This window comes from Anomaloglossus baeobatrachus, chromosome 3 (genome assembly GCF_048569485.1).
Source record: "Anomaloglossus baeobatrachus isolate aAnoBae1 chromosome 3, aAnoBae1.hap1, whole genome shotgun sequence".
Taxonomy (NCBI): Eukaryota; Metazoa; Chordata; class Amphibia; order Anura; family Aromobatidae; genus Anomaloglossus; species Anomaloglossus baeobatrachus.
This window is the reverse complement of record NC_134355.1, coordinates 600362781-600387627: the sequence shown is the minus strand read 5'-3', so window position 1 is coordinate 600387627 and position 24847 is coordinate 600362781. Positions and strand designations below refer to the sequence as shown.

The following is a 24847-nucleotide window of genomic DNA, read 5'->3' as shown; positions in this document are numbered from 1 at the left end:
GGAGAGAGGGACCCCCACATCCCCCCCATCACTGGCCGGAGAGAGGGACCCCCACATCCCCCCCCATCACTGGCCGGAGAGAGGGACCCCCACATCCCCCCCCATCACTGGCCGGAGAGAGGGACCCCCACATCCCCCCCATCACTGGCCGGAGAGAGGGACCCCCACATCCCCCCCATCGCTGGCCGGAGAGAGGGACCCCCACATCCCCCCCAATCGCTGGCCGGAGAGAGGGACCCCCACATCCCCCCTCATCGCTGGCCGGAGAGAGGGACCCCCACATCCCCCCCCATCACTGGCCGGAGAGAGGGACCCCCACATCCCCCCCCATCACTGGCCGGAGAGAGGGACTCCCACATCCCCCCCCATCACTGGGGAGAGAGGGACTCCCACATCCCCCCCATCACTGGCCGGAGAGAGGGACCCCCACATCCCCCCCATCACTCGCCGGAGAGAGGGACCCCCCACATCCCCCCCATCACTGGCCGGAGAGAGGGACCCCCCACATCCCCCCCATCACTGGCCGGAGAGAGGGACCCCCACATCCCCCCCATCACTGGCCGGAGAGAGGGACCCCCACATCCCCCCCCATCACTGGCCGGAGAGAGGGACTCCCACATCCCCCCCATCACTGGCCGGAGAGAGGGAGCCCCACATCCCCCCCATCACTGGCCGGAGAGAGGGACCCCCACATCCCCCCCATCACTCGCCGGAGAGAGGGACCCCCACATCCCCCCCATCACTGGCCGGAGAGAGGACCCCCACATCCCCCCCATCACTGCCGGAGAGAGGGGACCCCCACATCCCCCCCCATCACTGGCCGGAGAGAGGGACCCCCACATCCCCCCCATCACTGGCCGGAGAGAGGGACCCCCACATCCCCCCCATCGCTGGCCGGAGAGAGGGACCCCCCACATCCCCCCCAATCGCTGGCCGGAGAGAGGGACCCCCCACATCCCCCTCATCGCTGGCCGGAGAGAGGGACCCCCACATCCCCCCCCATCACTGGCCGGAGAGAGGGACCCCCACATCCCCCCCCATCACTGGCCGGAGAGAGGGACTCCCACATCCCCCCCCATCACTGGCCGGAGAGAGGGACTCCCACATCCCCCCCATCACTGGCCGGAGAGAGGGACCCCCACATCCCCCCCATCACTCGCCGGAGAGAGGGACCCCCACATCCCCCCCATCACTGGCCGGAGAGAGGGACCCCCACATCCCCCCCATCACTGGCCGGAGAGAGGGACCCCCACATCCCCCCCATCACTGGCCGGAGAGAGGGACCCCCACATCCCCCCCAATCGCTGGCCGGAGAGAGGGACCCCCACATCCCCCTCATCGCTGGCCGGAGAGGGACCCCCACATGCCCCCCCATCGCTGGCCGGAGAGAGGGACCCCCACATCCCCCCCCATCACTGCCGGAGAGAGGGACCCCCACATCCCCCCCATCACTGGCCGGAGAGAGGGACTCCCACATCCCCCCCCATCACTGGCCGGAGAGAGGGACTCCCACATCCCCCCCATCACTGGCCGGAGAGAGGGACCCCCACATCCCCCCCATCACTGGCCGGAGAGAGGGACCCCCACATCCCCCCCATCACTGGCCGGAGAGAGGGACCCCCACATCCCCCCCATCACTGGCCGGAGAGAGGGACCCCCACATCCCCCCCATCACTGGCCGGAGAGAGGGACCCCCCACATCCCCCCCCATCACTGGCCGGAGAGAGGGACCCCCACATCCCCCCCATCACTGGCCGGAGAGAGGGACCCCCACATCCCCCCCCATCGCTGGCCGGAGAGAGGGACCCCCACATCCCCCCCAATCGCTGGCCGGAGAGAGGGACCCCCACATCCCCCTCATCGCTGGCCGGAGAGAGGGACCCCCACATCCCCCCCCATCGCTGGCCGGAGAGAGGGACCCCCACATCCCCCCCATCACTGGCCGGAGAGAGGGACCCCCCACATCCCCCCCATCACTGGCCGGAGAGAGGGACCCCCACATCCCCCTCCCATCACTGGCCGGAGAGAGGGACCCCCCACATCCCCCTCCCATCACTGGCCGGAGAGAGGGACCCCCACATCCCCCTCCCATCACTGGCCGGAGAGAGGGACCCCCACATCCCCCTCCCATCACTGGCCGGAGAGAGGGACCCCCACATCCCCCTCCCATCACTGGCCGGAGAGAGGGACCCCCACATCCCCCCCCCATCACTGGCCGGAGAGAGGGACCCCCACATCCCCCCCCCATCACTGGCCGGAGAGAGGGACCCCCACATCCCCCCCCCATCACTGGCCGGAGAGAGGGACCCCCCACATCCCCCCCCCATCACTGGCCGGAGAGAGGGACCCCCACATCCCCCCCCATCACTGGCCGGAGAGAGGGACCCCCACATCCCCCCCCATCACTGGCCGAGAGAGAGGGACCCCCACATCCCCCCCCATCACTGGCCGGAGAGAGGGACCCCCACATCCCCCCTCATCACTGGCCGGAGAGAGGGACCCCCACATCCCCCCCCCCCATCACTGGCCGGAGAGAGGGACCCCCACATCCCCCCCCCCCCATCACTGGCCGGAGAGAGGGACCCCCACATCCCCCCCCCCCCATCACTGGCCGGAGAGAGGGACCCCCACATCCCCCCCCCCCCCCATCACTGGCCGGAGAGAGGGACCCCCACATCCCCCCCCCCATCACTGGCCGGAGAGAGGGACCCCCACATCCCCCCCCCCATCACTGGCCGGAGAGAGGGACCCCCACATCCCCCCCCCCCATCACTGGCCGGAGAGAGGGACCCCCACATCCCCCCCCCCCCCCATCACTGGCCGAGAGAGGGACCCCCACATCCCCCCCCCCCCCCATCACTGGCCGGAGAGAGGGACCCCCACATCCCCCCCCCCATCACTGGCCGAGAGAGGGACCCCCACATCCCCCCCCCATCACTGGCCGGAGAGAGGGACCCCCACATCCCCCCCCCCATCACTGGCCGGAGAGAGGGACCCCCACATCTCCCCCCCCCCCCCCATCACTGGCCGGAGAGAGGGACCCCCACATCCCCCCCCCCCCATCACTGGCCGGGGAGAGGGACCCCCACATCCCCCCCCCCCCATCACTGGCCGGCGAGAGGGACCCCCACATCCCCCCCCCCCCCCCATCACTGGCCGGCGAGAGGGACCCCCACATCCCCCCCCCCCCCCATCACTGGCCGGCGAGGGGGACCCCCACATCCCCCCCCCCCCCCCATCACTGGCCGGCGAGGGGGACCCCCACATCCCCCCCCCCCCCCATCACTGGCCGGAGAGAGGGACCCCCACATCCCCCCCCCCATCACTGGCCGGAGAGAGGGACCCCCACATCCCCCCCCCCCATCACTGGCCGGAGAGAGGGACCCCCACATCCCCCCCCCCCCCCATCACTGGCCGGAGAGAGGGACCCCCCCCAATCCCCCCCCCAGGGCTGTGGAGTCGGAGTCGTGGAGTCGGAGTCGGAGCTCATTTTGGTGGAGTCGGAGTCGGTATAAAATGCACCGACTCCGACTCCTAAAATATATAATAAATTGGGGACAGGAGTGGCAATGCAGAATGTGCTGAATATTTTACTAAATAATAACATTTAGTATAATGCTTATATTTAAGTGAAAAATTTATTGTAGTACAATGTGAACATCAGACATTTAATTGTTTTTATGATACAATAATCAAGATATTTGGATAGAACATAAAATATTTATTGGATACAACTTTAGAACACAAAAAACTAATAATTGTAAATATGTAATATATATATATATATATATATATATATATATATATATATATATATATAGTATATATATATATATATATATATATATATACACACACCAAGATATATATGTAATCTACTGTATATTACATAGTGTATTACATATTTACAATTTATTACAGTTTTTTGTGTTCTAAAGTTGTATCCAATAAATATATTTTATGTTCTATCCAAATATCTTGATTATCGTATCATAAAAATTATTAAATGTCTGATGTTCACATACACATATTCATGTACTACAATAAATTTTTCACCTAACTAAGCAATATATGTAGGAGTCGGAGCCGGAGTCTGAGTCGGTGCAAGAGAATTTGAGGAGTCGGAGTCGAAGGTTTGGCTTACCGACTCCACAGCCCTGTCCCCCCCCCCCCCCCATCACTGGCCGGAGAGAGGGACCCCCACATCCCCCCCCCCCCGCCATCACTGGCCGGAGAGAGGGACCCCCACATCCCCCCCCCCCCGCCATCACTGGCCGGAGAGAGGGACCCCCACATCCCCCCCCCCCCCCCATCACTGGCCTGAGAGAGGGACCCCCACATCCCCCCCCCCATCACTGGCCGGAGAGAGGGACCCCCACATCCCCCCCCCCGCCATCACTGGCCGGAGAGAGGGACCCCCACATCCCCCCCCCCCCCATCACTGGCCGGAGAGAGGGACCCCCACATCTCCCCCCCCCCCCCATCACTGGCCGGAGAGAGGGACCCCCCACATCCCCCCCCCCCCATCACTGGCCGGAGAGAGGGACCCCCACATCCCCCCCCCCATCACTGGCCGGAGAGAGGACCCCCACATCCCCCTCCCCCCCCATCACTGGCCGGAGAGAGGACCCCCACATCCCCCCTCCCCCCCCATCACTGCCGGAGAGAGGGACCCCCACATCCCCCCCCCCCCCCATCACTGGCCGGAGAGAGGGACCCCCACATCCCCCCCCCCCCCCCCCCCATCACTGGCCGGAGAGAGGGACCCCCCACATCCCCCCCCCCCATCACTGGCGGAGAGAGGGACCCCCCACATCCCCCCCCATCACTGGCCGGAGAGAGGGACCCCCACATCCCCCCCCCCATCACTGGCCGGAGAGAGGGACCCCCACATCCCCCCCCCCCCATCACTGGCCGGAGAGAGGGACCCCCACATCCCCCCCCATCACTGGCCGGAGAGAGGGACCCCCCCCCCCCCCCATCACTGGCCGGAGAGAGGGACCCCCCCCCCCCCCATCACTGGCCGGAGAGAGGGACCCCCCCCCCCATCACTGGGCCGGAGAGAGGGACCCCCCCCCCCATCACTGGCCGGAGAGAGGGACCCCCCCCCCCATCACTGGCCGGAGAGAGGGACCCCCCCCCCATCACTGGCCGGAGAGAGGGACCCCCCCCCCCCCCCATCACTGGCCGGAGAGAGGGACCCCCCCAATCGCTGGCCGGAGAGAGGGACCCCCAATCGCTGGCCGGAGAGAGGGACCCCCAATCGCTGGCCGGAGAGAGGGACCCCCAATCGCTGGCCGGAGAGAGGGACCCCCAATCGCTGGCCGGAGAGAGGGACCCCCAATCGCTGGCCGGAGAGAGGGACCCCCAATCGCTGGCCGGAGAGAGGGACCCCCTACAGCCCCCCCCCCCACCATCCCCCAAATCAATAGGCGCCCCACCCGCCTATGGCCAGAGACCCCAGTAGTGGTGCTGTTGAGGGTGGCTATGTCTCGCCTGTCCTGGGGTATCTGAGACTTCTCACTGGGAAAGTGTTCTTTAGGCTATGTGTCCACAGTAGAATGTACCTGCGGATTTTTCTGCATGAAAATCCGCGACTTTCGCGGCAAATCCGCACCTTATTTTTGCCGTGGATTTGCCGCGAATTTGCCGCAGATTTTGATGCGGACTTTTTTTTATTTTTTTTTCCCCCCATTCTATACCCAAAATCCGCACCAATAATTGACATGCTGCAGATTTTTCCGGATCAAAATCCGCGGCAAATCCGCCGCGGAAAAATCCGCAGCATGGACACAGCATTTCCAAAATGCCATTGAAATGGCTTGGAAGTGCCGCTGCTGCAGATTTTCGGAAAATCCGCGGCAAAATCCGCGCAAAATCCGCAGCGTGGGCACATAGCCTTACAGTTAGAGCAGTCAGACTGGAGAGCCCTGCTGCAGAGGGTAATGGCAGACACTGGATCAGCTTATAAAGAGCTGGATACTATCCTCACAGCCAGCATTGTGGGTTATAGATATGCTAGTGATATAGTGATAGGTAGAACGGGTGAACAGGATGGACCCCTCACCTGTGTCACATTATACATGTACTGTGGTATAACGGGGGGCTTGTGAGCTCCGGTGCAGAATTCCAGCAGAGCCCCCAAATATCACCTGTCTGTAATAGTGAGGAAACACCCGGAAAAAATATATACGGTAGTTAAAAATCCATTTATTGAAAGTGAAAGGAATACATGAAACCTTAAATAGGTCCTCAGTGCGGGGGACGGGGGTCCAGGACTGTGCACCCCCTGTAGTGATGAGCATCATAGAGAGTGTGTGTGTATATATATAACATATATATGTGTGTGTGTGTGTGTGTGTGTATATATATGTGTATATATATGTGTATATATATATATATATATATATGTGTGTGTATATATATATATGTGTATATATATATATGTGTATATATATATATGTGTATATATATTGTATATGTACATATATACACACATATATACACACACACATGCGTATATGTATGTGTTTATTTGTGTGTGTATCTATGTATAAGTATGTATAATGTGTGTATATGTCTAAAAAAATATTATTTTAATAAACAATAACATTATTCCTAATATTCTCAATAATAAACACGTGACTGTTTAACTCTTCGGGGCCCCTGTTCAGTCGCCTCTGCCCACGTGAGTTTCCCCTGGTTGTCGGCTCGTGTGTACAATTGGTTTTGGATAGTGTATGGCCGCCGTATGTGTAATTGTAGGAAGATGTGGCATGATTCTGGGGCGTCGTCCTCTCCCCATGATCCCACACTATAATGTGGGCAGAGGCGTCTCGGGTGGGCACAGGAGCCCCCGGAAGTGTTGACGTTGTTGTGTGCTCATTCTTTAGAATATTAGGAATAAGTTTGTTTATTGTTATTTATGGAGGGATATATTATTGCTTTTAAAGCTCCATTATTTCCCAGGACATATTTACTACACTTAGTAACATGAGGCGGATGATGGCTCGTCTGGCTCAGGAGACAAGTGCCGGCCATCTCTCCTCACCGGGGATCGTGCATTGAGGACTGTATCATGATTGTCTTGGCTGATTCCTCCTGACCATTGCTGAGCGGACTTCTCCAGGGGCTCGGCTGATGGCTTCCACTTAGTCTCCGTCTCCATATTCTTCACATTCTCAGCTGATGGCTTCCACTTAGGGCTGGTTCACACTCAGCGACAACGAGGTCGCTGTTACGTCACCATTTTCTGTGACGTAACAGTGACCTTGTAAGTCGCTGTTATGATCGCTGCTTAGCTGTCAAACACAGCAGCCGAAGCAGCGATCATAACCGCGAGAGCAGGGAGCCGCGCACAATGCTTAGCGCTGGCTCCTTGCTCTCCTAGCTACAGTACACATCGGGTTAATTAACCCGATGTGTACTGCAGCTACATGTTCAGAGAGCCGGCAGCACAGGCAGCGTGAGAGCTGCGGAGGCTGGTTACTAAGGTAAATATCGGGTAACCACCTTGGTTACCCGATATTTACCCTGGTTACAGCTTACCACAGCTGCCAGATGCCGGCTCCTGCTCCCTGCTCACTTCATTTTGTCGCTCTCTCGCTGTCACACACAGCGATCTGTGTGTCACAGCGGGGGAGCGGCTTTGAAGAAAACGAACCAGGGCTGTGTGTAACGAGCAGCGATCTCGCAGCAGGGGCCAGATCGCTGCTCAGTGTCACACACAGCGAGATCGCTAATGAGGTCACTGTTGCGTCACCAAAACCGTGCCGTAGCAGCGATTTCGGTAGCGATCTCGCTATGTGTGAAGCACCCCTTAGTCTCAGTCTCCATATTCTGCACATTCTCGGCTGATGGTTTCCACTTAGGCTCCGTCTCCATATTCTGCACATTCTCGGCTGATGGTTTCCACTTAGGCTCCGTCTCCATATTCTGCACATTCTCGGCTGATGGCTTCCACTTAGGCTCCGTCTCCATATTCTGCACATTCTCGGCTGATGGCTTCCACTTAGGCTCCGTCTCCATATTCTGCACATTCTCGGCTGATGGCTTCCACTTAGGCTCCGTCTCCATATTCTGCACATTCTTGGCTGATGGCTTCCACTTAGGCTCCGTCTCCATATTCTGCACATTCTTGGCTGATGGCTTCCACCTAGGCTCCGTCTCCATATTCTGCACATTCTTTACCTTTTTGAAATATTTCTGTTATTTGCATCAGAAAATCTCCAGGCTTCAGCTCGGCTTCTCGTAGGTATTCCACCGGCCCCTTGGAGGTCACAAGAACATGACCCCTTCCTTCCTTGCCTGCTTCTGGCTTTAAATGTGCACCGAAAATGTCGTCCCCTGATGTGCTGAGCTCTGTAGAAGCCATGATCTCCCCTTTTCCCTTCCTCTACGGTGAACCCTAAATCCCTGCAGCCCATAGCCATCTATGTTCCACTTCTTTCTAGGGTTAAACTATCCTCCTACGTTTCTAATGCAGCGATAGATAATTGGATAAGTGTACCTCAGCGAGGCTGCTCAGCCGTATCTAGGACAGCGTGGCTTCCAGATATGGAACCTTCATTGATTTCCATAGAATGTTCTTTGCTGATGAAAGGTAAAAAAAAAACCTTATTAAAGCAAAAGCTTTTAAAGTAAGAGCTCATAAATAATGATCGTAGTGCTCCCGGTGTAATGGGGGGGGGGGGGGGGGCTCGTATTTATAGCTCCTGGAGAGAAATTTGGCAAAGTTTTAAAATGTTGTGTAAGACTGGAAATATCTGTGGCTGGTTTAGGCCCAGTCACACATCAGTTTTTTTGCCATCAGTCACAGTCCGTCAAATTTTGAAAAAAACAAACAAAACGGATCCAGCGACTGATGCCACTGGATCAGTTTTTTTTTTCTCATTGACTTGTATTAGCTACGGGTAGCCTCACGTTTCATCCGTTGAAAAATGTCCGTTGGACAGAGACGACGTCCGCAATAACCTTTTTATCTTTAATTTTATTTTTTTTTTTCTACGTTGAAAAAACGGACACCGACGGATCCGTCACCGTCCATTTGGTAGAATGGATGTCTATGGGCGCAGAGAGCCTGGAAATGTCAAATGCTTGTAATTATAGGTGCGTTTTTGCTGCATTTTCGGTGCGTTTTTGCTGCGTTTTTGTGACAAATGTTGACAAAAACGCAGGAAGAATGAACATGCTGCATTTTTTTTTTTTTTTTGTCACAAACTTTTGACAAAACGCTAACAAACTGCAATGTGCGCACGGCAAATCTGACTTCTCATAGACTTTGCTGGGAAGTCAAATGTCAGAGTTCTCACAACAAAACTGCAGCAAAAAACGGAGCATGCGCATGTAGCCTTAGATGACACTGCTGGGAAATGCCCTAATTTATACATCTTCCCACTATTGGGATCAGGTTTTTTTTTTTGTTTTTTTTTTTTTTTTGACGCTGCAGATTTTCTGCATCCTCTCCACACCTGTTTAGGCTAAGTTCACATTTCCGTTTTTTGCATCAGTCACATTCGTTGCTTGACGCATGTGACTGATGCGTTGTACAACGGATGACAAAGAAAAGAATTTCACTGTCGGACTCCGTTGAGTGCTGGGGGCGTTAGTGCCGCGGTCTGCATGGCTGGGGACGTGTGTGTGTGTGTGTGTACACATGCGGAGTGTGGGAGGGGGCGGAGCCGAGTGGGGAAGTGTCGGCCTCCTTGCACACTGTATCCAGGGTAAATATCGGGTAACTAAAAGCAAAGCACTTTTTGCTTGGTTACCCGATATTTATCTTGGTTACCAGCGTACACCGCTTAGCGCTGGCTCCCTGCACCCGTAACCACTGTAAATATCGGGTAACTAACCAAAGCGCACTGCTTGGTTACCCGATGTGTATCCTGGTTACGGGGGCAGGGAGCCAGCGAGCGCATGCGCAGCAAAATCCTACGGATCGCACTGCTCAAAAAACGTTACAGGCCGCGTTGCTCCCGCCCGGCGGTCAGTTAAAAAACGACTGACCGCGACGCAGCGGATGCAACACAGCATCATCAGTCGCAATCCGTCACTAATAGAAGTCTATGGGGAAAACAGGATTCCTACAAAATATTTTGCAGGATACCGTAATTCCTCTAGGCGACGGATTGTGACTGATGCAAAACAACGGAAGTGTGAACTTAGCCTTACTTGCATTTTTTTTTTTTTTTTTTTCTTCTATGCTGTCATTCTGTAACTAAAGTGTTTTTTTGTTTTTGAAGCATCCTGCTGATGACATCATTAGGTGCGGATTACATGCTTTTCTTTTGCGTAAATGTGCGTTTTTTCACCTGCGGATTTTCCGCATTTAATGTAAGTCTATAGGGAAATTCCGCACAGAAAATTCATAGAACTTGCAAGAGAAATGGAAAGCTGCAGTTTGGAAAAACGCTCCACAGGTCAGATTACGCAGAGTGATGAAGCACTGTGGACATGATTACTGCAAATCCCATCCAATTTGCTTGTATTGTAAAACACTGCGTTTTTGATGCAGGGCAAATACAAAGCGTCAAAAACATGAGTAAAACTCATTGTGGGCACGAGGCATTTCTTGCCCAATGGACTTGTACCACGTGGTGTTCTGCACTGTTAGTGTTTGGCACTGGCCTATTCTCAGAAGCCCCCCCCCCCCCACCCCAAAAAAAAATATGCAGAAAAGCTCATTAGATCTTGAATATGTAGCAATATATGCAAACCACCTGCAGCTTACTAGGGTACCAGCCAAGTAGAGGATATAGTAACAAATCTCATCTATAGGCCGCTGAACATTTCTGCTCTGAAATTGGCTTTAAAGGTCTTGAGTTGGAAAATATATACAGTGGAACCTCGGTTTACGAGTAACTTGGTGTGCGAGTATTTCGCTATACGAGCAAGGCTTGCTGTGAATTTGTAACTCTGTTTACGAGCAAGCTTTGCTGTACAAGCAAATACTCGCCGCACACACTTCCGGTTCCGTACTTTCACCGCGCTCTGACCCGCTCTTGCAGTCCGCACAAACACACACATTATGCTCACCTTACCCTCTGTTCCCTCGGCGGCCTCCTGGTTCTTGTTCTCCGCAGGTATGTGTATCTGGTAACCGTTGCAACTATATGTATATATATATATATATATATATATATATACACACACTAGCTTTCCTCTTCCGGGATGCTCTTGTGTACAGGACATGACTGGTGAGCAGTTGGGCAGCGGGGAGCCGGCTGTCCATCTTCATCACATCAGCAGTCATGTCCTATCAGCGGAGCAGAAGAGAAGCTGCCATTCTGCTCTCGTGAAGTGAGTGGAAACTGCTGAATCCACCGGCATTAGTGGTGTGTGATTACGGAGTCTTCATCAGGCACAACAAGCAGATAGTTGGCAATTACCTGCCTGTTGCTTTTTAGGCAGAGTAAAAAAAAAAAATAAAGGGGTTTTCCAGTACCATTTTTACTTTTTTTTTTTTTTGTGCCTATTTAAATTATTTGTGCGTAATTGAAGCAGATATTATTCTTTGCAATGGAAATGGTGAAATCTGTAAAGTTCTGCTGAAAAATGTTCGGTTTCATACAGTAGTGGTTTGTTCTTCTTGTTTAAAGGGGTATGCCCATCTTAAAAATCCTATCCGAATATGTAGGTGTAATAAGAATAAAATTGGCAAATGCCTCCAATTAGAAATGTAGTATAGTTCTCCTGATTTAGTTATGTGAATTACCTCATGTGCAGGGCATTGCAGTAGCTTCGGTATCCAAGGCTCCGACTAAAGTTGATCGAGAACCTAACTATTCAAACTCACTATACCCATAACGAGCACTGTCTAATACTCGCGTATTCATTCAGAATAGCGTGTGCAATGTAAGTCAATGGGGAAAAAGTAATGAGTAACCCAAATGCGTGCGAGTAGCGAATAGTACGGCATTCGGGTTACTCGTTACATTGAGTTTTCCCCATTGACTTACATTGCACACGCTATTCGGAATGATTACGCGAGAATTAGACCGTGCTCATTACAAGTATAGCGAATATTAATAGTTAGGTACTCGCTCAACTCTACTTATGACCTCTAGCAACTAACTCCCTATTGTGCGTGGCTGTAACCATGGATACCTAAGCTGCAATGCTCTGCACATGAGGTAAGAGACATGGCTAGATTAAGAGAACTATACTACATTTATAAGTGGAGGGATTTGCTAGTATTATTATTACACCTACTACATATTGGCGAAGGATCTTGGAGATGGGAATAACCCTTTAAAATCAACTACACTGTGATAAACTAACAGCACTCGGCTGATGATACGGATGGCGTCCTAGTGCTATCTGATTATACAGACCTGCTTTGTATAGGAAATGGGCTTCCTAGTTCTGCCTGACAGGTCTATTCTGATTACCTCTGTGTCGTTCTGACCTCACAGAGCCTCTTTAATAGGCTGCAGGAGCTGCGCTCACCATTGATTTCTGTAATGAGCGGTTCCCTCTGCTGATTTTATTGGAAAGTCTGTCATGTATCAGAATTCACCTTTTATTATATGTATAGTCAGATCTGCGCATCCCATGTCTTCTGTCTGTGGTTGAGTAGCTGCCATATCAACCTTGGCAGTGGCGTTATGGTGGATGTTTTGGTTTTGTTTTTTTTCCTCTGTCGTAACCATTGTATTTCTTACTGAAAAGCTGGACTACTTGGCATGCTGCAGGTAGTCCAGCATATTCATGAGCTCTATATAACTGCTAGAGATGCAACAGAGAAAACAGTGATTTTATCAAAATGACGGCAAACAACTCTGAGTGACACATTGCTGGACTGGGGGTCTCTGTCTCTACATTATGCTGCTCTCAGATGGGGTTGTAAAAATCTGGTGACAGATTCCCTGTAAGGGTAGGTGCCCACGATCAGGACTCGCTGTGTCCTGGACGCAGCGGGTCCTGATCTGCAGCTTCTTGTCCCCACGATTAGGGTTCGGGGCGCTGTGGTCTTTTGCTTGTGTTCTCCTTTTCTAGAAATCCATCCACTATGCTTGTATTGTACAACTCAGTGTTTTGGACGCAGCAGAAGCATGCGGTGTCCAAATCGCTGCAAACGCTGATCGTGGGCACACAGCCTAATAACAATGACAAATTACCTGCCTACACTTATTCTGTGTTTGCTGCTAAGTTTACCCCCAAAAGAAAGCAAACACCCCCTAAAAGAATCGCACTTACCAGACCCCAAACAATTAAGGGCTCATGCGCACATTGCGTAATAGCATGCATTTAAAACTAGAAGTCCCAGAGAGGGGTCATTTAACATTTCTACCATTGAAACCCTATGGAGCTCGAAATTCCTGGGACTTCTAGTGTTAATTAAGCTACGTATTGCACTGCAGCGTAAATGCATGCGTCCTGCGTCCCCTGCACAATCCATGTAGATTGTGCATGATACGTGTGCACGTTGCTTTTATGAATGCAGCGATTTGGGTGCTAAAATTTTGACCCAAATCCGTGCGTTCATAAAAGCAGCATGTCAATGATTTGTGCGTTCTGGATGCAGCTCCTACTCTGCCTATGGGCAAGTGAATGGGCTCTCACATACAAATCTGGGTTGCTGTCAGGTCCCTCTGTGCTCTACAGCGGTTTGCTGCTGGAAACAGAATTTCTTGCGTGGAGTGATACTGGTACCCGATCTGTTTGTGAGCGCTGCAGTGCAATGCAACGAGGGACCGGACAGCAATCGGATCTCTGTGTGAGAGCCCATCCACCATAGACACTTGCCAACTTGTTTGGGGGTCTGGTAAGGGCAATAAATTTTATTTTTTTTTTTTTAGGGGGGGGGGGTGGCGTGTCTGCTTTCTTTGACGAGTCCTGCATCTATATTTTAACTTTATTAGCTGCTTGGACACTTCCTTATGGAACCACAACTAGGGCTTATTTTTGGAGTAGGGCTTATGTTTTAAGCATACTCCCAAAAGCCAAAGGGGCTTGCTTTTGGAGAAACAGGGTAGTTGTCTCCCCAGCTCTTAGGCCATGTGCACATGCTGAAGGTAAAAACCTCAGGATTTGTAAGTCAAAACCAGGAGTGGAACAATCAGAGGAAAAGTAGAATAGAAACACGTCACCACTTCTGTATTTATTACCCACTCCTGGTTTAGTCTTACAAATACTGAGGTAAAAAAACTCACCAAATATTCAACGTGTGCACATGGGCCAAGGAAGACCTCTGGAATAAACCTCCTGCTGCGTTAATGTGGTAATTGGGACCAGTAAATAATGTCTGAACAGTCCTTTAGCCAGAAGTGATGTTTGCGTCTGGCCATACACCCAGGCACGGTCTTCTGATGAACCACACATAAAATGAATAATTATTTTCCAGTTTGAGGTCTGTAGAATATTTTCCTGCTCCCATTGTGACACTTTGCCTTGTGGCTTGGGTGTTGGCCGCCCCCGATTCACTTGTAAATTCTGATTGCTTTATATGTGACCTTCGCCTAATTAAAGGTCCAGTCACACTAAGCAACTTACCAGCGATCCCAACAACGATAGGGATCGCTGGTAAGTTGCTAGGAGGTTGCTGGTGAGCTGTCACACTGCGACGCTCCAGCGATCCCACCAGCAACCTGACCTGGCAGGGATCGCTAGAGCGTGGCTACACGAGTTGCTGGTGAGCTCACCAGCAACCAGTGACCAGCCCCCAGTCTCCTAGTTACAGCACACATCAGGTTAATTAACCCGATGTGTGCTGCAGCTAAATGTGCACAGAGCAGGGAGCAGCGCACACTGAGCGCTGGCTCCTTGCTCTCCTAGTTACAGCACACATCGGGTTAATTACCTGATGTGTGCTGCAGCTACATGTGCACAGAGCAGGAGCCGGCACTGACAGTGAGAGCGGCGGAGGCTGGTAACAAAGGTAAATATCGGGTAACCAAGGACAGGGCTTCTTGGTTACCCGATGTTTACATTAGTTACCAGCCTCAGCAGAAGCTGGCTCCCTGCTCACTGCACATTAGTTGTTGCTGTCTCGCTGTCACACACAGCGATCTGTGCTTCACAGCAGGACAGCAACAACTAAAAAATGGCCCAGGACATTCAGCAACAACCAACGACCTCACAGCAGGGGCCAGGTTGTTGCTGGATGTCACACACAGCAACATCGCTAGCAACGTCACAAAAGTTGTTCGTTACCAGCGATGTTGCTAGCGATGTTGCTTAGTGTGACGGGGCCTTTAGGCTACTTTCACACTTACGTTGTTTTCCTTCCGTTACAATCCGCCCTTTTGGAAAACAGCGGAATCCGTTAACGGATTCCGCTGTTTCCCATAGACTTGTATGGATGACGGATTGTGCCAAAAGGACCTGCGTTGCTTCCGCTGGGCGACGCTCCGTTGCTTCCGCCGAGCGGGAGGAACGCAGCATGTAACGTTTTTTTTGAGCAGCAAAATCCTCAGGATTTCACTGCGCATGCGGTTTTTTTTTTGTTTTTTTTTTAATCACAAACTTTATTTTGTCTTGCAGTGGCCGAACGTTCAGCTGAGCGCCTGCCCGCCGGCATGCCCGGCCGCCGGCCAGTGACAGCGTTCAGCTGAGCGCCCGCCCGCCGGCATGCCCGGCCGCCGGCAAGTGACAGCGTTCAGCTGAGTGCCCGCCCGCCGGCATGCTCGGCTGCCGGCAAGTGACAGCGTTCAGCTGAGTGCCCGCCCGCCGGCATGCCCGGCCGCCGGCAAGTGACAGCGTTCAGCTGAGTGCCCGCCCGCCGGCATGCCCGGCCGCCGGCAAGTGACAGCGTTCAGCTGAGTGCCCGCCCGCCGGCATGCCCGGCCGCCGGCAAGTGACAGCGTTCAGCTGAGTGCCCGCCCGCCGGCATGCCCGGCCGCCGGCAAGTGACAGCGTTCAGCTGAGTGCCCGCCCGCCGGCATGCCCGGCCGCCGGCAAGTGACAGCGTTCAGCTGAGTGCCCGCCCGCAGGCACGCCCGGCCGCCGGCAAGTGACAGCGTTCAGCTGAGTGCCCGCCCGCCGGCACGCCCGGCCGCCGGCAAGTGACAGCGTTCAGCTGAGTGCCCGCCCGCCGGCATGCCCGGCCGCCGGCAAGTGACAGCGTTCAGCTGAGTGCCCGCCCGCCGGCATGCCTGGCCGCCGGCAAGTGACAGTGTTCAGCTGAGCGCCCGGCCTTCGGCAAGTGACAACGCTCAGCTGAGCGACCGGCCGCCGGCTATTGAGAGCGATCAGCTGATCGTTCACAATAGTCTGCTGCCGGTAAAACTGTAAAGAAGAAAAAAAAAAAAAGCTTTCCGTTGTTTTGTACGATCCGTTGTGCCGTTATATGCCATTATATGCAACGCATCCGTTGCATCCGTCACACAACGCAATGCTACGGAAGCCGTCCAACGCAAGTGTGAAAGTAGCCTTAACTAAACGAACTGCATCTGGTGAAGGTAAAGAGGTTGCCCATCCCAAGGAACCACATGCACAATCTACGTGCCCTTCCTCCACCCCAAACTTCTCCATAGGGAAGGATTTCCATTCCTTATGTGAGCCCAACTAGTGGAGCAGATACAATTGCCCGTCCTCCTTTGATCACGTTGGATATTTCATGCCGGTTTCCCTCTACGTGGCCGGATTCTCATCATAATCGTCAAAAAAATCACAGCAAATGGGCACTTTATGCACGACGTTTGGTGGCCACATAAGGACTTCTTTACCCTTATGAAAAAGCTGGGGGACTGACTACGTGTGTTTTTTTTTTTTTTTTTTTTTTTTTTTTTTTTTTTTTTTTTTTTTTTTCCCCCCCTTGTTTCTAGTGTTTTATAAATGATTTTGCTGGCATTTCTTGAGCAAAAACGATCAAGATGACGACTGGGCATCTATTGATCCTTCCTATTGACTTGCTTTGTAAAGTGTAGAGCGTCTTCAGAATGAGAAATGTCCGACTAATGGTCGTCTCTTAACAGCTTGGTGTCTTTGGGTACAAGAAGCCGCTCAAAAACCCAGACTAAAGATATGAAGAGCAGGTCATTTTTACACAGAGGCATATGTTTATTCTTATTAGTTTTCTGGGCACACATGGCGGGAACGCTCTGTGACCCACCCAAAAAAAATAAAAAATGAATATATGCACTGCAGTGTCAAACCACTTTTTGTTTAGTCTTTTAAAGGTTTTTTAATTACTTCCAAAGCCTTGAAGTGACCAGCTCATTCTTCATGCAGCTTCTGCTTGGAGGCCACTCAATAGTTTTATATGCAAAAGTTTAAAGGGGAAAAAAACCCCACTAAGGGTACGTTCCCCGCGATCAGGACCCGCTGCGTCCTGGACACTGCGGATCCTGGCCTGCAGGGCCGCGAGCCTCCTCCACAAGAGAAAACAGCCTGTGCCTACGATCCGGGCTCGGGCAGTTGGTCTTTCTCTCTGCTCTCGTTGCAGAGAACGCTTGCGACTCCGCAGCTAACAATTGACATGTTGCACCTCAGAAAGCCACACTGCAGATCAGTGTTTGCTGTGGAAAAAAAAAAAAAAGCACAGTGCGCATGGGATTTCTAGAAATTCCATCAACTGTGCTTGTATTGTACAACGCAGCGTTTTGGACTCAGGTGAAGCATGCTGCGTTCAAAATGCTGTAAACGCTGATCATGGGCGCGCACCCTTACACGGAACCAATCACCAGGGTTTGTGTATATAACCTAAATCCAGTCCTATACTGGCACTATCAGGCTGAGTCTATACATACAGTGCTGTACTGGCACTATCAGGCTGATTCTATACATACAGTGCTATACTGGCACTCTCAGGCTGATTCTATACATACAGTGCTGTACTGGCACTATCAGGCTGATTCTATACATACAGTGCTATACTGGCACTATCAGGCTGAGTCTATACATACAGTGCTATACTGGCACTATCAGGCTGAGTCTATACATACAGTGCTATACTGGCACTATCAGGCTGATTCTATACATACAGTGCTATACTGGCACTATCAGGCTGATTCTATACATACAGTGCTGTACTGGCACTATCAGGCTGATTCTATACATACAGTGCTATACTGGCACTATCAGGCTGAGTCTATACATACAGTGCTATACTGGCACTATCAGGCTGAGTCTATACATACAGTGCTATACTGGCACTATCAGGCTGAGTCTATACATACAGTGCTATACTGGCACTATCAGGCTGAGTCTATACATACAGTGCTATACTGGCACTATCAGGCTGAGTCTATACATACAGTGCTATACTGGCACTATCAGGCTGAGTCTATACATACAGTGCTGTACCGGCACTATCAGGCTGATTCTATACATACAGTGCTGTACTGGCACTATCAGGCTGATTCTATACATACAGTGCTGTACTGGCACTATCAGGCTGATTCTATACATACAGTGCTGTACTGGCACTATCAGGCTGATTCTATACATACAGTGCTATACAGGCACTATCAGGCTGAGTCTATACATACAGTGCTGTACTGGCACTATCAGGCTGATTCTATACATACCTGTAGTGCTCAGCTCAGATGTTTAGGTTTTGAAATCCAAAAAAGTAAAGTTTATAACATTAGCTGCTTCTTGAGTGACAGTTGCACTGGAGCAGATAATATATTCATAGTTATCCCCTCCCTCTGTTAGAATTAGCATAAGCAGTATACAAACGATTCGCTTTGTTGCAGGACCTGTGAGGTCATACCCATGTGACCAGAAGGGGCGGGGCCTCAGCCAACAAAGCTGGATACCAGGTCACATGGGTATGACCTCACACAGGTCCTTCCACAAAGCGAATCGTTTGTATAATACTTATGCTAATTCTAACAGGGGGAGGGGATAACTATGACTATTTGATCTGCTCCAGTGCATCTGTCACTCAACAAGCAACTGATTTTATAAACTTTACTTTCTTGGATTTCAAAACCTAAACATCCGATCTCACCACTACAGGTATGTATAGAATCAGCCTGATAGTGCCAGTATAGCACTGGCTTTAGGTTATATATGAAAATCCTGGTGATTGGTTCCCTTTAAGGAAAAAAGTTAGCCTTTCCCTGCAGCGTCTTTCTGCTTTTAAATCCTGGTGGTTCCGCCTGTGCCATGTACACGTGGCCGAAGAGCAGTATCTGATTTTCTCCTCTTGTGCACACGGTGACTGCAGAAGGTTGCACGTAGATTGGCCCATCGGTCAACACTTGGACGCCGCCACGTCTCTCGTGTGAATAGGATCTTGAATATAGGGCTGTATTATGGCTCCCTGAAATGTCTTTTATGTAATGTACGACAAATGGCATAATCTGTGCTAATGTTGGCATTATGTTTCACATAAAATGTGTGATGCAGGAAAACTGCTAATTGGGCCTCATTCAATGTCCGAGAATCAGAGCGATACAACACAAACCCATTATAGCCTGTAGGTGTGCCAGTGCTTTTTTTCAATAAAAAAAAAAAATCGCCTATAAACCTCTGATGGTGATGAACGTGGATAATATTTATTCATGTATATAGCACCGTTAATTCCACAGCGCTTTACATACATCATTATCACTGTCCCCATTGGGGCTCACAATCATTATGTCTTTGGTGTGTGGTAGGAAATCCATGCCAACACAGGGAGAACATACAAACTCCTTGTAGATGTTGTCCTTTGTGGGATTTTAACCCAGGACCCCAGCGCTGCAAGACTACAGTGCTAGGAAAATTGCTGCTGATATTCAGTGGTGGTGTGTTGTGTGTGTGTGTGTGTGGGTTTTTTTTTTTTTTTTGCGCCTGAGGCCACAGAAATGAGCAATGCTCAGACAGATTGCACGGCCGGTCTCGGGGCTCCGGTGTGGAGGAAATCTGCTTTTTGCCGTTGGTCAGGCTCCGCTTTATCAGAGGAGAGGCTTCCCCAGTGCTGATTCATTAGTCGGGCTGTAATAACAGAATAAGCGTCTCTCCCAGGAGGATACAGCACGAAACTGCAAGCATGAAATAGCCGGGGAAGGCTAAATATATTCCTCCGAATGAGATCAGCGAGGTATCTGCGAGCGGCAGATAAGTTACTGCCCTCCGCTAATATTACTGACAAAGGCCCATTTATCCCGAGTGATTATTGATGCAGTGGTTCTGGTTATCGGCCCATGTAAATGAGAGATGGGATATTCTGGATACAGTACTGTGGTGCTGCATATTCTGTAACTGCTCCTTCACATATTGTATGAAAATATCTGGGCAAAGGCCTTGTATGATATAAATGATAGCTTAGATTGGATACATACATGACCCTTACATACCTCCCACACCACCAGCAATAACACAAAATAACCGCAGCTGCCTCTCTGCCACCCCCAGATGCTCCTCTGTCTCTGGTTGGGTCCCCTACCGGTCTCCTCTCCATCATGTATATGGGGAGATAAGGTATGCACACCAGTGACTATGTAAGGGGAATACATGGAATAGCAGAAACTGCTGTGTGAATACTGACTTGAAAAATCCAATAGCTACATGTAAAAGTGAAAATGTGAAAAATGGAATCTGCATTACTGCCATGAATATATGAATAAAGAGAAATTTAGCTACTGAATTGATCAATGCAATAGAGCCCCAACACTACGCCAAAGTATTTCTCTACGTTGGGGTCCCTAGCTTGTGTGTGTCCTCTCATGCAGTTAAAAAACTTACCGTGTATAGGAAGCTGAGACCCAGGCTATTTATGCGTATGATATGAATTGGCAATAGGTGTGTGGGGAGGGTTCCCAAACGAAAAACTACTAACAATAAGGAATAACGTTTGGAACACCATTCTAAGTCTGAACTGGGTGCAAAAACCTAAAAAAACATCACTATGGGGAGATAAGGTATGCACCCCAGTGACTATGTAAGGGGAATACATGGAATAGCAGAAACTGCTGTGTGAATACTGACTTGAAAAATTTTACTGCATGAGAGGACACACACAAGCTAGGGACCCCAACGTAGAGAAATACTTTGGCGTAGTGTTGGGGCTCTATTGCATTGATCAATTCAGTAGCTAAATTTCTCTTGATTCATATGTTCATGGCAGTAATGCAGATTCCATTTTTCACATTTTCACTCTTACATATAGCTATTGGATTTTTCATGTCAGTATTCACACAGCAGTTTCTGCTATTTCATGTATTCCCCTTACATAGTCACTGGTGTGCATACCTTATCTCCCCATAGTGATGTTTTTTTTTTTTAGGTTTTTGCACCCAGTTCAGACTTAGAATGGTGTTCCAAACGTTATTCCTTATTGTTAGTAGTTTTTCGTTTGGGAACCCTCCCCACACACCTATTGCCAATTCATATCATACGCATAAATAGCCTGGGTCTCAGCTTCCTATACACGGTAAGTTTTTTAACTGCATGAGAGGACACACACAAGCTAGGGACCCCAACGTAGAGAAATACTTTGGCGTAGTGTTGGGGCTCTATTGCATTGATCAATTCAGTAGCTAAATTTCTCTTTATTCATATATTCATGGCAGTAATGCAGATTCCATTTTTCACATTTCCTCTCCATCATGTGACTGCTTCAGCCAATCAGTGCCTGCACTGGTAAACTCTGCAGACCCTGATTGGCTGTAGCAGTCACATGCTGACCATACAGTATGATGGAGAGGAGTCCGGTGGGGGATTTGGGCAGCGGGGTTCTGTTACCCTTTAAACTGTTCCTCGATTATACATTATGAAAACTCCTCCTCCAGTGATTGGCTAGTGGCTTCCCGTGTTTTCTCTTGTACTTCGGTCTGTCTTCTGCTCTTCCGGGGGTATCCACAGGGCGGTCTCTCTGATGTGTGCAGCGAGGGGGCTGCAGTTTTGTTTTCGGCTCATTCATCTTCTGCAGATCGCTGGCACTGGTCCCAGTCAGCTATTGTGCGTGTACCACGTAAATTCCTAATACAGATTCCATAAACTGGCAGCTCTGTACGGGCGGCCATGAGTTCCTAACATCATTGAGCAATATATACCGGCGCGAGCTCTGACAGGAATAGAGACATGAGAGACATAACTTTCTCAGTTTAACGGCGCCGTAAAAAGTGTACGGTTCCCAGAGAAAGTCTCTGCAGAAATGTTATTGTTTGGCGTTACGAAGCCGAAGTAAGAAATCCTGAGGAGGCCATAGATGAGCACACGTCTGCTAAACCAAGACGCCATGTTTTATTATTTCTCCCCTAGGAAAAAGGAGCAGGTTCTTCCTAAAGTGTAGCCATCATGTCTGTGGCACAATCCCTTCTGATCTTTCCCTACAGAACCTGATTGTAAGCCCCATCATCACATCCACGAATGGTCGGCCACTGATCGTCATCCAATAGGTAGTAATGGATTCTGTCAATGGCTATTGCCTCCCAATTTATATAGGACTCCAAATCTGACCCCTACCCTCACCACCCAATTATACCCAATAGAATGTTTTTTTTTTTGAGTAGTCAACTGTGATATCATTTGATTAGTGGATCCTGTGATACAGCTGTGTATAGAGATGTTACCTGTCATTGTAGTGCTGCCTCTGATAAGGAGCCTGATGAAAACTTTTTAATAGACAGGAAGTAGAAGTATTAAATAGCCCCATTTGCCGGTATGATAATTGAAAAACTGTTTTTTGTTTTTTTTAATATACAAAGAAAACCCTGATTTTTAAATCACAGGTTACTTTCTGCTGATACATTCCCAGTAAGAATAGGACTGTTCTGTTCTTGGATTCTGGTAGTATGCTCTTGGATCTTGAGGAGTTATTATACACTCTTTTGGTCAAGATGAGTTTGGACTTATTTCTGTCTCCCCCTTCCTCTTATTATTAATAATAATATTAATAACAATAATAATAATTTTATTATATAATTATATCAATAATAAAGAATTATTAATACATCATTATTATTAATATTTTTTTATTAATAAATAATTAATACTTAATACATTAGTAATAATACTAATATATATTTTAGTATAATTACTATTAATATAATTATTATTAATAAATATTATTATATTAATAAACAAATTATTATTATATTAATTATACTAATATAATTAGTATTAATAATAATGTATTAATTATTTATTAATAATAATTATTAATAATAATGATGTCTTAATATTTATTAGTGATATAATTATATAATAAAAAATATTATTATTATTTCATTATTATTATATCTGTACATGGTCTTTGCTTTCACTGGTACTGAGCACACTGCAGTGGCTTGGAAGCATGTGTAGACCAGTGCAGTCTCAAAAACAGGAATCTGTCAGCAGGTTTTTGCTACCTCATCTGAGAGCAGCATGATGTAGGCAGGGAGCTTCTGAATCCAACAATGTATCCCTGAAGGCCCCGTCACACTAAGCAACATCGCTAGCAACATCGCTGGTAACGAACAACTTTTGTGACGTTGCTAGCGATGTTGCTGTGTGTGACATCCAGCAACAACCTGGCCCCTGCTGTGAGGTCGTTGGTTGTTGCTGAATGTCCTGGGCCATTTTTTAGTTGTTGCTGTCCTGCTGTGAAGCACAGATCGCTGTGTGTGACAGCGAGACAGCAACAACTAAATGTGCAGGCAGCAGGAGCCGGCTTCTGCGGAGGCTGGTAACCAATGTAAACATCGGGTAACCAAGAAGCCCTGTCCTTGGTTACCCGATATTTACCTTTGTTACCAGCCGCTCTCACTGTCAGTGCCGGCTCCTGCTCTGTGCACATGTAGCTGCAGGACACATCGGGTTAATTAACCCTATGTGTGCTGTAGCTAGGAGAGCAGGGAGCCAGCGCTAAGCGGTGTGCGCTGCTCCCTGCTCTGTGCACGTGTAGCTCCGTGCGGTGGTAACCAAGGTAAATATCCGGTTGGTTACCGATATTTACCTTAGTTACCAAGCACAGCATCTTCCACGCTGCTGGCTGGGGGCTGGTCACTGGTTGCTGGTGAGCTCACCAGCAACTCGTGTAGCGACGCTCCAGCGATCCCTGCCAGGTCAGGTTGCTGGTGGGATCGCTGGAGCGTCGCAGTGTGACATCTCACCAGCAACCTCCTAGCAACTTACCAGCGATCCCTATCGTTGTTGGGATCGCTGGTAAGTTGCTTAGTGTGACGGTACCTTGAGATTACTGGCTGCAGCCATTAGTGTTAACCCTTGCAGCATGCTGACTTCAGCTTACATAGCAAAATCTTACTCATCGATCCCTTATAGTAGAGTTGGTGTACTCACATGGGCTGAAGAGCTATCTTGGCTTCTCCAGGTCCCGGGTGTGACTGTGACTCCTGCACCCACCATAGTTATGCCTTTGGCCCATTTGACGGACTGTTGCTCAATCCTGTACTCCAGATAGCGCTACTGTACTTGTGAAAGCTTCATAGATGTGAGCGCTCAATTCAATGATCATGGTTAGTGCGCCCCTGCTGGATGCCAGTCCTTGGCAACACACATCATATGGTGGACAAGTTCAGACAACTTTCATCAGACCCTCCATCTGGGAATCTTTACTTGTCAACATGTGCACGGCTAGCCCCAGTTTTTAAAGGGAATGTATAATAGATGGAGTCGGGCTCTGGCTGTGCTGATAGAGCCATGTGTGTTTCACGCTCGTGCCATTTTAGGGAAAATGTACGTAGACCCCGGTTGGCTTTTCTGAATGTTTCTGATGAGTACTTAAGGGCTTGTCCCTGTTGGCTTTGCCCCGCTCCCCCACACTGACCGGTCTCCCCGTGTGTGTATTTTGCGAGACTTGTAAGCTATGGCACGCAGGATGGGGTGAAGCCGGGGGGAACCGGCCTTATCTACTCATCAGAAATGCTTTTCAAAGTACGTGGTCTCTGAAATTCCCCAGCATGTCATCGTATGTAACAGTCAATGCCCAATTCATGTCACCTGTGGTTCGGGCAGCATAGATCTGCTC

At 50.1% G+C, this 24847-nt stretch overlaps 1 protein-coding gene across 1 annotated transcript in view; it reads left to right on the top strand.

The window, feature by feature from the left end:
• The window catches only part of HS6ST1 (heparan sulfate 6-O-sulfotransferase 1), a 164675-nt gene that overhangs the window by 858 nt on the left and 138970 nt on the right, over positions 1-24847 (top strand). The window lies entirely within an intron of this gene.